Genomic DNA, 14,808 nt, shown 5'->3' on the forward strand with positions numbered 1-14,808 from the left:
TGTCAAACTCCTCTTTCATCTCACAACTTCAAAGAGGCCCATTGATTACTCTAAATGACCATTACCAAACATCTTACGCCACAGACTCAGTCAAAGGCAGCTCCCTGACAAAGAGGAATGCAAAATCACCGGGAGGTTGGATTTGAAGTAGAAAGGAAAAGACATGACAGACAGACAGACAGATAGATAGAAAGACAGACAGGATCACCACATGACATGGAAAGAGACAGACAGAAGTACAAAAGGTAGATAGGGTGGAAAACACACACACACACACACACACACACACACACACACACACACACACACACACACACACACACACACACACACACACACACACACACACACAAAAGCATCATTGACAACAATAATGACAGGCACTATTTTGTGTTTACAAACAAGGCGCTCATGTCGAACGTGTGCAGAGACAGTGATGTTGAACATGGGATCCCCTGAGGATCTCCCATAACACAAGACAACTGAACTGAACAGAGAGGAGCTGCCGTCTGCTGAGACAGGCTTACACAACAGCTACATCTGACACACGCACACGCTCACGCACACACACACACACACACACACACACACACACACACACGCGCACACATTCGCGCACGCACACACACACACACACACACACACACACACACACACAAACACACACACACACACACACACACACACACACACACACACACACACACACACACACACACACACACACACACACACAGAGAAGGAGACAGGATTAGGGAGAGAACTTTCATCAATGTATTCAGTCTCCTCTGGCCGAACGTTGCAAGAAACATGAGCATAACAATAAAAGTGTCATAAAAAATAATATATAAAAAAGTCACTGCACCCACTGTATGTATTCCTGATACGATCCGAATAGGAACGACAACTCAAGTCTTTGCATTGGTTGTGTGAGGCTGTTATATTTTAAATGTCTGAATGGTTTCCATCCAGTCTTAGACCATTCATTGAATTTAGATGTCACTTAGACTTCCCGATTCAGTTGGGGTCGAGTGGATGGTGCATTTGATTGATTGATTGATTGATTGAATACTTTATTAACAGTCTTCATACTAGTTGTGCCAGTGTCTCGCACCTAAAATAGCAGATCTATGAGGTCTTGTGAGCTTCAATATCTGCAATTGTTGGTGTGAGACATGATGTGCAAGTATAACTCCGGCTTAACAGATCTGCTATTCTGCCTTATGATGACAATGATGGTGATGAATAAAACATTGATGACACTGATGACAATGACAATGACTATCTACAAGAAAATAATTTTCATATAAAAAAAATGTTTAGTGTTACTCTGAGAGTGAAGAAGACTGCTAAGGGTATAACAAGTATACCCACGACTGCAGTTTATCAATATCATTACATTATGATCTCTATAAAGGTCCAAACATGTGTTCTTGTGACTTGTTATACTGCCCTACAAAGCAGTGACTGAATCTTTGGATACATTGACTCATTTTGTTGTCTCAAAGGTCAATTCAGCCATCGTGATTTTGGGGGATAATTCATTACCTCATGAACAGATATAATAGTGCGAATCACTTACCGATAACCCATTTGGGCTGGCCAATTGAAACACTTTAAAGCCTTGTTTATCAGTTTAATTATTTGTGTATAGGTACGACACTATGGCTTTCAGGGCAGTATAGATCTCTGGATTTGAAAGGAAACGTCTCCACAGCTCTGTGTTTTAGCTCCTTGGGCATGGAAGAAACTGTTGGCAATGTTAGTGCAAATTCAAGCTAAATAGTTCATATTTATGTCCTTTGTGTGGCCTTGTTGTCCTGTTGAGAAACAGAAAATCATTGAGATACTTTATCAGGTGATGAGGTTAAAATGTGAATGGTCCCACTGAGGCAGTCAGCAGGATTCTTCTTCATTTTTTTGGCAGTTACAATACATGTATATGGTGATGTGTATGTTTTGGTATACAGTCAGCTCAGCTCTACAGACAGATGTGATGTGTGGACAGTCTTGTACTGGCAGATGTAATGTGTGGACAGTCTTGATGAGCCATCACAACAACCTCTCACTGTGCACTTCCTCATTTATGCCAACATAATGATGTCACTTCAGCAGGCCTACGGCAGGGCGGCAACAGGAATCACACTGCAATGATATTGTGTGTGTTGTGTTGTGTGTTTGTTGGTATTGGTCATCAGAGGGACATTTTGTGAGCAGCAAAAGTGTGTGTGTGTGTGTGTGTGTGTGTGTGTGTGTGTGTGTGTGTGTGTGTGCGCGTGCGCGCGTACGTGCATGCGTGTGTGTTTTTGTGTGTTTTTGTGTTAGAGAGAGAGAGAGAGAGGAGACAGAGGATTAGAGAGAATCAAGGTTTGCATTCAGAGAGAACTTCCATCAATGTAGTCAGTGTCTGGCCGAACGATGCAATAAACATGAGCATGAAAATACAAGTACATAAGTCACACACACACACACACACACACACACACACACACACACACACACACACACACACACACACACACACACACACACACACGCTTAGAATAATGATTTGACTTTACATGCAGGTAGTATTTGCTTTCAGTATTAGTTGTTTGTCACTCATGGGGTAATCTTGCGTAGCCAGCACGATCAGAGATCTCTGCATACTGATAGGTCTTGGGAAATATAAATTCAATATATGGGCTTGAACGGCAGCGTGAGCTTGTATGTCTGCTATTTTTGGTGTGAGACATGATATGCAGCCAAGTATAACTCAGAACAGACCAGCCATTCTGCCTGATGACAATGATGGTGATGAAGAAAACATTGATCACATTGATGACAATGACAATGACTGTCTACTGGAAAATTGTTCTCACATCACAACAAACTGCTTAGCATCTGAGAGTGAAACTATTGACTGGTGAGGGTATAACAAGAATGCTGTTATTTTACACCAGTGCAGTTTATCAATAGAATGTTTTGTCTCGGGTGGCGCAGAGTGCTAAAGTGCCTGCCCACCACCTCGGAGGTTGTGGGTTCGATTCCATTGTGGTGCATCGGCTTTGTCGAGCGTCTACATGAACACTATTGGCCCGCGTTCGGGGGTGGGAACGGTGATAATTGTCGTTGCATGTAATCTTATGAGCTCGGGCGACACCTGTCAGCAGATAATGTACGGGAGGAGTAGCACAAAGGCTCTACATCCTCCCGGTGGGGGCTCCTCACTGGCAGGTGAGTCAGTAGGATACAACAACAGTGACAACACAGAAATGTGTGTGGGGGGGATCAGTTGGCATAATGACTACATTGGGGAGAAAAAGCGGTATAAAGCAAATCTTAGGTCCACTAAAGGTGTTATACTGGCCTACAAAGCAGACTATACATTTTTGGATACATTGACTTATTTGTTGTCTCAAAGGTCAAATCAGCCATCATGATATTAGGGGATAATTCATTACCTCATGAAAAGATACACAATTAGTGCAATATCACTTACATGCCGGTAACCCATTTGGCTGGCCAATTGAAACACTTTAAAGCCTTGTTTATCAGTTTAATTCTTGGCGTATAGGTACGGCACTTTGGCTTTTAGGACAGTATTATCTGATGTTAAAGGAAACGTATAAAATATGGTTTATAGAGTGATTGATGTCTTGCAGAGATACAGCGAGCTGAGAAAACTGGACTGAAAGGGACAATTCTGTGATCTGTAACATTTTAACACCTATCCCATCATGCATTGCTGAAAGGTTGGGCAAAGGTGGGGGTCTGAGGGGGGCCAGGTAACCACTTCAGATGCTATCCCAGAGTGCATTGTTCTCAAGTGTGGGGACACTGTTCTTATTCATATTAAAAAAGCAAATGATAAACATGCTGCTATTAATTCACATTTAGCCTTTATAAAAGTGAAGCTACAACTATTTTCACTATTTGAAACAGGGCTTAAGTTGTTAATTCATAAATGCACGGATATTTTTGTGTTTCATTCATTTTTAAACAGGACAGTAATGTTACACTGTGCAGTGTATTTTGGTTGTTGGTGTATGTTGGACTTTGGCGTTGATTGTAGCGTCAGTTTTGATGCTATCCTGGATTTTGTTTGTGTGAAAAAATGCAAAAAACGCTTGGTGTTGCCATGTCTGCTTATTATAAGCGACCATGTTTTTCTGTAAAGTTGCTTGTAAATATTGGTTGTTGCGGGTTCCTTTTTATTTGTTGTGAGCTTGTAGATCGGCTATTTTCCTATAGCCGATGCGTATAGGTTTTAGTGCTCATGTGGCCTTTAATAGTCACTTAATTATGTTGGGCTTGTTTTCATAGACCTTGTTGCTTATTTCTGCAAAATCTGGCAAAATGCTCTGTATGCTCTGAGACCAAGTGTTCGCCACTGCCCCCTTTTGGAACTAGTGCCCCAGGAGGACTAACATGGATAAATTTTCATGACAGTTTTAACAAAATATCATTGTTAATCTTTCTTTGAGATTTATATTAGACACAAGCCAACAGACTAATGATACCTTTCAAAACGATTAGGTAGAAATGGCGGCTTTTATTGCGATTTTGCGATGTTTGGGCGGAAACTGAGGATTGTGTTAGCAATGCTAGCGATTGCTAGCTCTAACCCATATCTTAGCTACATGTTTATGCATTTATTTCATATTTACATGTTGATTTAAGTGCTGACATTTATGTCACTAGTATGTGAAGAGTCTAACTGGGCTATTAACTCATTTTGGAAAATAAAAAAATATTTTTGTGACTTTTCTGCTGTCCTGAAAAGACTGTCCGCTAGATACGGCCGGTCGCAAATGTCAGCACAGGTGTTGCTTAAATTGTTTGTGAGCTCAGTACAGCTCAGGTTTCCAGAGAGTGTGCGTCTCTGACCACGTGTGACTAGAGATTTGTGTTTTATTATGTTTATTTGAGTTTGGTTGAAGTATATTCCACTACAGTTGACTTATGTTATATTACTGATGACACATTGGTACTGGTTATGTTTGCCAGATACTGTATTGATATTGATTGTCTGTATGTTTTATGTTATAGACAGAACCCTGTAATTGTGCCTCTGCATTAAAAACCCTAAAAGGAACTTTGTCACTCCAGTGTCGTAAATGACGTCCCATATTGTTGTCTACAGAGCCTGAACCAAACCTTCACTAAAATTAATGGTCCTTCGAGCCGGATTATACTCAATGATATGGCAACCAGTAGAGAGGTAACCAGTCTCCCCTCTGCTCCATGCAGCGCCCCAGATTCCTGGATGAGTATGAAGTTGCATATCCAGGCCGACGTAGCACACAGCATATGCACAGGCACGAAGAGAAGGGAGAGCAGCCCAATCCTGCTAGAATCACATCCTCACTGACAGCAAGGCAGGGCATGAATGAAGACATCATTCATCAAGTTTTGGCGACAGCACGTCAACAGAGTGAGACGACCAGGAAACATACAGAGCTTTTGGAGTTTGTCCAGCGTCATTCCCCCCGGTCCTCAGCTCAGTCATCAAGGAGGTCATCACGGCATCAATCACCAGTTCGCTAACTCTATGACAGATTATCTGAAGATAATAACTATCCCAAGAGTCACTGCTACTAACCCAGCGCTTCGAAGATACGAATATCCACATGCAGCAGTGGAAAACGCCACCGCCTCTCAGCCGAGTCACTCAACTCCTTAATCATGCACTCGACTTGAACTATGGCCTTCAGGCTAACAGGCAGGCTAATGAGCATGACCAGGCTTCCCATCTGCAGCCCAGCCAGCCTAATGTGTTAACCAAGGGCCAACAGCAGCCACCCCAAGGAGGATAGAGCCCAATACGTGGAGCAACGCCTTTCCCTCAGCACCCTCCTGCATCCTTCCCACTCCGAACACTACAAGTATGCCATCCTGTTGAAGCATATTAAGGTGCCACAGGCTCATCGTCTGGTGCTAGCTCATGGAGAGTCGACCATACACTCTGATTCCCTCGAGGCACTAGACGAACATTACGGACGCCCAGTTTGCACTGAAAGAGATAGAGGACATGGAACGTCTACCGCCTATCAGTGCCGATAGGGCCCTCGATGACTTCTCCGTCAGAGTGCAGTCGCTAGTCGGGATGCTGACGTCTCTAAAAGCTGAAGGTCACAAGGAACTCTACTGTGGCTCAAATGTGAAGCGCCTCCTCAATAGGCTTCCCAAACACAAAAGATAGGTTCAGTCACCAGCAGTACAGGAAGGATCCTGGCAATATGAAGCTGTCTCTCATTGACCTTTCAGAATGGCTAAAGGCTGAAGTCAGATGCTTGGACTTCGCAACAGTCAGCTCTAAAGATTCTCCCTCCGACATAACCTCCCAAGCAGCTCCTCCTGTCGAGACCAAAGGGAAGGCCAAGATATACTGCCCTTACTGTGAGTCAGAACACTACCTCAGCTAATGTGAGTGCTTTGCCAAGCTGACCAAGGCGGAGATAGTAGATTGGATCAAAGCCAAGAGAAGGTGCTGGCGATGTGGCCGTTCTCACCTAGCCTTCGCCTGTGACATGAAGAATCCGTCTCAACTTTGTAAGGCCAAGCACCTCTCTGTCTTGTATGAAGTCAACCAGAGGAGTGAGAATGAGGTCAACCAGAGGAGTGAGAAGGTATCCACCATCACTTCCACAGCAGAGACTCATTAGCTGGACCAACCAAATGGTTATAATGGAGTTCTGCTGAAGATTGTCAGAGTCAACCTGCTACCAGAACAGAGTGTTTGACACATATGCGGTGTTGGGTGATGGGCTGGAAAGAGGATTTGTGCTGTCTTCAGCAGCACGTCGCCTGGGAATTCAGGGTCCAAGCAGAAGATCTGACTCTCTGTACTATCCACCAGGATATCAAGACTGCCAGGCTCACATGTCTTCTTCACCATCATCTCAACCAAGAAAGCTGTTTCCATTAAATATGCCTTCACAGGTGAACACCTAGGCCTGTCCCAGTACAGCTACCCAGTTGCTCAACTTAAAAAATCGCCACCTCCAAGGCTTGGCACTACCGCCCATCGATGGAGTTCAGCCAACCCTCCTGATTGGATCAGATCATGCCGATCTGATCGCTCCAATCACGCTGTCCACCTGGGCCCCCCTGGTGGCCCCGCTGATGTCAAGACTAACCTCGGCTGGACACTCCAAGGTCCAGCAAAGTACCAGCTCAGCTCCCTCCTATACAGTGCTTGTTCACCACAGTTTCCTCTCATTCTGCTGAGCTATTCAGTGAACGGCTGTGGCAGTTGGATATCCTGCCTTTAAAAGTGAGAGGTCAGTGACCAGAACCAGACAGGACAAGTACTCAGTGGACCTGTTGGAGGCCGAGACCACCCGTGTAGAGGTCAATGGAGGGCTTCGATATGTTACTCCCCTCCTGCGAGTCCAAAATATGGAAAGGCGATTCCAAGGCGATTCCATCCAACAGTAAGCTCCTAACTCTTGCCCCAGAGTATGATGCCTCCAAAGGCCTGATCCGTGTAGGCGCCGTTCTACAAACCTGGAGGAAGATGCTGTGCACCCGATTATGCTGGAGCCTAAGCACAAACTCATCATACGGCAGTATGACAACAAGTTATTCCATCCTGGAGCTGAGAGGGTCTTTGCAGAACTCCGCCGGAAGTTTTGGATCCTCCAAGACCGCAAAGCGGTGTGGTGCCATCAGAGATCTTGCCCGGAGTGCCAGAAGTGGAGAGCAAAGCCAACCATCCCCAGGATGGCAGATCTGCCTTCTTGTTGTCTCCGCCTCATGAAGCCTCCATTCTACTCCACAGGTGTGAACTGCTTCGGCCCGTTCCGGGTCAAGCGAGGACGGGGTACTGAGAAGAGATGGGGCATAGTTTACAAGTGCATGACCACTAGATGCGTTCATCATGATGTTTTGCAGAACATAGATACCAACTCATTCCTTATGTCGCTGAGAAGATTCATGGCCTGACGAAGAACTCCCTTCGAGATTCTTTCTGATCAGGAAACCAACTTTCGCGGAGGAGAGTCGGAGCTCCGAGCAAGTTTCCAGGCCATGAGTACGGAGTTGCAGACCCAGCTGGCTAAGCACCTAATCCGCTTCCAGTTCAACCCACCTAACACACCACACGTGGGAGCGCGAAGTCAGGTCCATCAAGGCCGCACTCTATGTTACTCTGGGAGCCCGGACGGTGACGGAAGAAGTGCTATGAACAGTCCTGATCGAGGTGGAGGGAATCTTAAATTCCAAGCCGCTAGGCTATGTGTCAACTGACATAGCTGATGTGGACCCAGTGACCCCCAACTACCTCCTCATGGCGCGGCCTGACTCCTCCCTCACTCCAGTTGTGTACCCTGAATCCGACATCCTCAGTCGGAGAAGATGGCTGCACAGTCAGGTGTTAGCCTACCAGTTCTGGACTAATTTCCTGCGGAACTAATTACCTTCCTTGCAGTTGAGGCAGAAGTGGGTGAAGGACACAGAGAACCTCACTGTCGGCACAGTGATGATGGTGATTGACCAGCCGCTACCGAGAGCGCTGTGGCCTGTTGGCCGAGTCACGAAGATCATCAGCAGTGCTGAGGGGAAGGTGTGGACCGCCGAGGTGCAGGTGGACGGAAGGACATACACAAGACCAGTGGCCAAGCTCATCGAGCTTCCAGCCATCCCAGACGACACCCCGACAACAGCCCCTGTGGACAGTTGAGCCTTCTCAGTAGCTAATCCACTATTAGGGGGTGGCTGTGCAAAAGGCTCAAGGAGTAATTCAGAGGTCAGAGTGACCTCCCCATTGTGTTTACTTGATTGATAAATGTCGGCACAGGTGTTGCTTAAATTGTTTGTGAGCTCAGTACAGCTCAGGTTTCAAGAGAGTGTGCGTCTCTGACCACGTGTGAGTAGAGATTCATGTTTATTATGTTTATTTGAGTTTGGTTGAAGTATATTCCACTACAGTTGACTCATGTTGTATTACTGATGGCACATTTGTACTTGTTATGTTTAAGTTAGCCAAACACTGTTTTGTTATTGATTGTCTGTATGTTTTATTTTTCATGCAGAACCACACACTGACAGAACCCTGTAATTGTGCCTGTGCATTATTACATAAAGTAAAAACCCTAAAAGGAACTTTATGACCATGTCGTAAATGACATCCCATATTGTTGGCTACAGAGCCTGAATCAAACCTTCACTACAGACAGTCTTGTACAGATGTGGACAGTCTTGTATAGATAGATGTGATGTGGGGACAATCTTGTACAGACAGATGTAATGTGTGGACAGTCTTGTACAGACAGATGTAATGTGTGGACAGTCTTGATGAGCCATCACAACAACCTCTCACTGTGCACTTCCTCATTTATGCCAACATAATGATGTCACTTCAGCAGGCCTATGGCAGGGCGGCAACAGGAATCACCTCGCAATTATATTGTGTGTTATTGTGTGTGATTATGTGTGTGTTTTTGAGTGAGCGCATGCGCTCCATGTGTGTGTCTGTGCAGCAGCTCATCGCTGTGTATTGGTCATTAGAGGGACATTTTGTGAGCAGCAGAGTGTGTGTGTGTGTGTGTGTGTGTGTGTGTGTGTGTGTGTGTGTGTGTGTGTGTGTGTGTGTGTGTGTGTGTGTGTGTGTGTGTGTGTGTGTGTGTGTGTGTGTGTGTGTGTGTGTCAGACAACTCCATCTCTGTGGCAGGGAGGAAACACTGATTTATCTGTCGTCATTAAACTGGTGCCATTATTACTGTGCCCTGCTCTCCTATTACACCACAGCACTGCAGCACAACACACACACACGCACACGCACACGTACACGCACGCACACGCATACGCACACGCACACGCACACACACACACACACATACACACATGCGACACATACACAAAGAGACACAGCGACAAACACACACACACACACACACACACACACACAGACAAATGTACACGTGTACAGAGAGAGACAAACTGCTGCACACACACACGCGCACGAACGCACGCACACGCACAAGCACACAAATGAAAGTAGAGAGGAAGGCAGACAGACATGCAGACAGTGACGTCTATGGTAAGTATTGAGTGGTAGAGGACAGCAGGTGTGTGTGCGTGCATGTGTGCGTGCATGTGTGTGTGTGCGTGCGTGCATTTGTGCATGCATGTGTGCGTGCGTGCGGTATCATGTTACAGATCAGAGATGTTATTTACCAGTGATAGAACACAACACTGGTAGTCATGTATTATGGAGATGGAGTAGGATCCTCTTTGTAAAGTGATAGTTGTGTGTTTGGGCCTGTGTTTTGGTCTGACAAGCACAGCCTGTCTATGGGAATGTGACAACAGTAAAGCTCTAAACCAGTGGTTCTCAATATTTTAATTTCAAGGAAATTAACCCATCACTGTGAGAGTGTACACATGGAACCAAATGCACTCTCTGAGTTACAGACCTGTAAGGGTCCAATTAGAACCCGTCAAGGAACCGTTGGAGAACCACTGCTCTACGCGGTCAAATCCAGAGTGCTAATTTGAACTCGGAGAGGGTCAAGTTTTACATTCAGAGTTAAATGAACACTCATTTTGTTATACAGCGATCTGTGAAAACAAGTCTTTTCTAAGGAGAAATATTGCCATAATATGCAGGATAGGCTCACAGTGATAATGCATAATGTGATCACTTATGCGTGCACGTACGTACGCACGCACGCACACACGCGTGCACACAAACGCACACAAACGCACACACACACACACACACACACACACACACACACACACACACACACACACACACACACACACACACACACACACACATCACCACCCCCGCCACCAACCAAAACCCAAACAGACCATAAAACGCTGAGATAAACCCGCCCAGATTCTCGAGGACATCCTCTGTAGGTTGTATGTGTTGGATCTTGGAGGCAGATGGCTGCGCCAGGCATGTGTATATTTTATGTTCTCACCCCACCCATGCGGAGGCTCGGGCTACTAAAAAGCCCATAAAAAAATCAAAGATGAGCGGATAGAGCTAATAATATAATCATTGGGAACACCTGCGAAGTTGCAGATGGGTGATTTCAGACCGGCGCTCCGTCAGACACTGTGTCCCGCCCACCCATATGGAGAGCACCCTGCTCTCTCTGTCTCTCTCTCTCTCTCTCTCTCTCTCTCTCTCTCTCTCTCTCTCCTGCTCCCTCCTTCACCGTCTGTCTCTCTCTACTCCCTCTGTCTCTGTTGCGCTCTCTTTCTCTCTCTGTTCTCTCCCTCTCTCTCCTTTCTCCCTCTTCATCTCTCTTCCATATCTCACCCTTTCTTGCAGATGCAGCTTTTTCTCTCACTCCCTCTCGTCTGCGCTACCCACATACATACCCCCCCCCCCCAAACCACGCCCTACCACACACACACACGCACGCACGGACGCACGTGCACGCACGCACACACACACACACACACACACACACACACACACACACACACACACACACACACACACACACACACACACACACACACACACACACACACACAGTGCCTCCCACAGTCTGCCAGGAACATATGCAAGCTTTTTATAGAATCACGAGATATAAGCTAAACCTTCATTCATCCCCATGTGGAAATTCAGTTGTCATACCAGCAACAGCAGTAAGATGTACAGGTAAGAGTCAGAGTCAAGAACCAAACCAAGATAGATAAGAATAAAAATAAAATGAAATAGTTAGACTTAGACTCTGACACTAGACATCTGCACTGGGTCGATGAATGAATGAATGAATGAATGAATGAATGAGAAGCAATGTGTCAATTCAGTGTGTGTGTGTGCGTGTGCGTGTGCGTGTGCGTGTGCGTGTGCGTGTGTGTGTGTGTGTGTAGACATCCCTCTGTACATGGCATTCACATGTATTCACACTGGTGTAAGCATTCCCGAGTGTGTCACAGAACCCACTCCGCTCTCACCCTGTCTACTGTATCTCCACATGTAAAAGCCTGTCTCTCTTGCCTTGACTTAGCACCAAAACAAGTGCCTGTGATGCATCAGACCAACCCCTGCAGTCAATGCAGTCCATGATGCAAGTTTTGGAGGAGAAACATTCATATTCTACTTCCATTCACTTATATGATATTTTTTCAACTACTATAATGGTTTTAACCACTTTCCACGTGGCATCCCTATTTTGGGCATGTCATTATAGGTGAACATTTTAAAAAGTTTTCACAAAAAAATCAAAAATACCTGACTATGGTCAATCTATTCAAGCTCACAGCTCTGTAGATCGGTTGTTGTTGCTGTTTCTAAATATTTTGAATGAAGAAAATAGGACTTAAGTTGTTTACAGGATCCCAAAGAATAAATGAAATGAAAAATACAACAAATTAAATAAAAGAAAAGAAATGCACTTGGGGGTGCAAACTCTCGCTGCACCAACATCTTAAACCCAAAATATAAGCATGTATTCAGGTCAGCAAGTTATTTTCTTTACAGACACAAAGAGAGGGGCAATTAAACACAATCTGACAACAACAACAAATTACAATGAAGACAATAGTCTAATAACAGAATGGCTCCCCTGTCCAACCTATTAGCTATCAATAGCAAGGTTGACGCAGCACTGTACAAGAAAAATCTGGTTGCAAACGTAAATGGCGATCAATTTACTAAATATATAATTAGAAAATGGCTTCTCAACTCTTTTTTTTTTAAATAGTCAATGATTATCAACTATTCTAGTATTATCTAAATTTCACTCACTTCATGAGTGCTTCACCAGGTATTCCCTGGTTCATGCTGGCTGGTCTTTTATGGCTGGAGGTGGTTCTGTTTTGTTTTGTTATGTCATGCTTGCCCTGAGCTATGATTGGTCTACTTTTGAGGATACAGACAGCCCTGTCCTAGACAGCCTGGCTTTCGGCCACGGTGTAAACACGAATGTAAAAACAAGAGATACATACATAATAACAAAACTGAAAACATTGCACTGCAGGCAATAAACAGAAGAGCACCTGGTTACAGTGGTGGATGCTAGTGAATGTTATACACAGCTCTCAAAAACAAAGAGCATTGTTGCAATGGGAAAATTCTGCTCTCCAACTTCGGAACCACCCATGGCAACAAAATATTGTCCTGTGTGGGTGTAATGTTTATATGCATACATTTCCATCTAGGTAGTCTATGTTCGCCTCTTAGACTCACAATTCTCCCCCTCAAGTCAATTAAGTACAGTTCAGCAGAGGTGTTTTGAAGCAATCTTAATCTGGGATGTGAATTGACTTCACTGCCAAAACACTGACTGTAGTTTCATGTGTGTGCGTGCCCGCGCCTGTGCGTACATGCGTGTGTGCGTGTGTGTGTGTGTCTGCGTGTGCGTGTGCGTGTGCGTGTGTGTGTGTGTGTGTGTCTGTGTGTGTGTGCGTGCATACTGTAGGTGCATGTGTGTGTCTTGAGTCCAAGCCAGATTTATTCCAGGTGGCCGAATGACTGTCAAACGGTCAGCTTAACCACCTACACACTTTATAAATCAACAAGAACTATTTTCCTATTTTCTACCAACACACGATGTAAAACCTGCTATTTCATTTTACAGCATTTTTATATAGCAATGGTTGTTTTCCATTTCATTCTGCATGTGTGTGCGAGCGAGCATGGGTGTGCGCTTCCATCTGATGCACATGTGATTGTAGAAAGAAAGGGACAAATAATGGCTGGTCAAGTGGCTCTCTTTCTCCCAGCCTCTCTAAAGCCTATACTTACAGTAGTTGCATGCCGGTGCCAAAAATAGCTGATCTACAAGCTAACAGCATGTCGCGATGCGTTGCGAGCCTGTAGATAAGCTATTTTTGGTGCACGACATAGTGAGCAAACAAGTATAAATCAGGCATAACCTTGCAGTCAGAGCTAACATGAGCACATCTCTATGTGATCTGTCTGCCTAGATATTCTCCCTGCAGCCTACTGTAAACAAAAACTCTCTCTCTCTCTCTCTCTCTCTCTCTCTCTCTCTCTCTCTCTCTCTCTCTCTCTCTCTCTCTCTCTCTCTCTCTCTCTCTCTCTCTCTCTCTCTCTCTCTCTCTCTCTCTGTCCCTCTGTCTCACTGTGAATATATTTGGAAGGGACAGAAGCTGTGGTGTCATCTTTTAGCAGAGAGGTGGTGTTTTGTTTGAGAGTCAGAAGAAGAGGGATGTTGAATGTGTCTGTCAGTGTGTGATAACTTTGGAGTGCTCTCAACAGCGCGTGAGCTTTATTTACAGAGTGCAGTGCACTCAAATATCTTTACTGCTCTACAAAAATCAGATGGGTGTTGTTGAACTTCATTTAACAAAATAAAATGATCAAATGAATGATCAAATCTTGATGTTTGCCTACTTTAATTAGAGTTTGACAAAACAATGCAATGCCATAGAATTATTTGTAAGGACCATAGCCTAATTTTGATGAGAATTGTTAAATTATTGTAAATATGGTGTCACACTGTCAGTGAATGGCCGGGGGTGATGGTTGGGGGGATTCTTTACAAATCGAAACCCTGATCGTTTGCTTCATTCTCTACCTCTGGTAGGAAGGACTTGTGGACACCCTGACAACCTTTCTAGTAAGTAAGTAATTAAGTAAGTCGGCCGGAGAGGCTTATTGTCGGCATCAGACGAAAACACAGGAGTTTATCCCTGTTACAATGCGCTAGACCCCTGGGAGATGGAATGCTGAGGTAGCGCGCAACCCTTACTTACCCAGTACTTAACACACGACTTGCCGCACCCAAGCCGTGCTACTCATACGCTAAGTTGGCAGTGTCCGGGGTCAAACCCATGACCATGTGGTCCAAAGGCGAGAGCTCTACCGACTGAGCTAACCGGTCACAA

This window comes from Gymnoscopelus microlampas (genome assembly GCF_963454915.1).
Source record: "Gymnoscopelus microlampas genome assembly, chromosome: 1".
Lineage (NCBI taxonomy): Eukaryota > Metazoa > Chordata > Actinopteri > Myctophiformes > Myctophidae > Gymnoscopelus > Gymnoscopelus microlampas.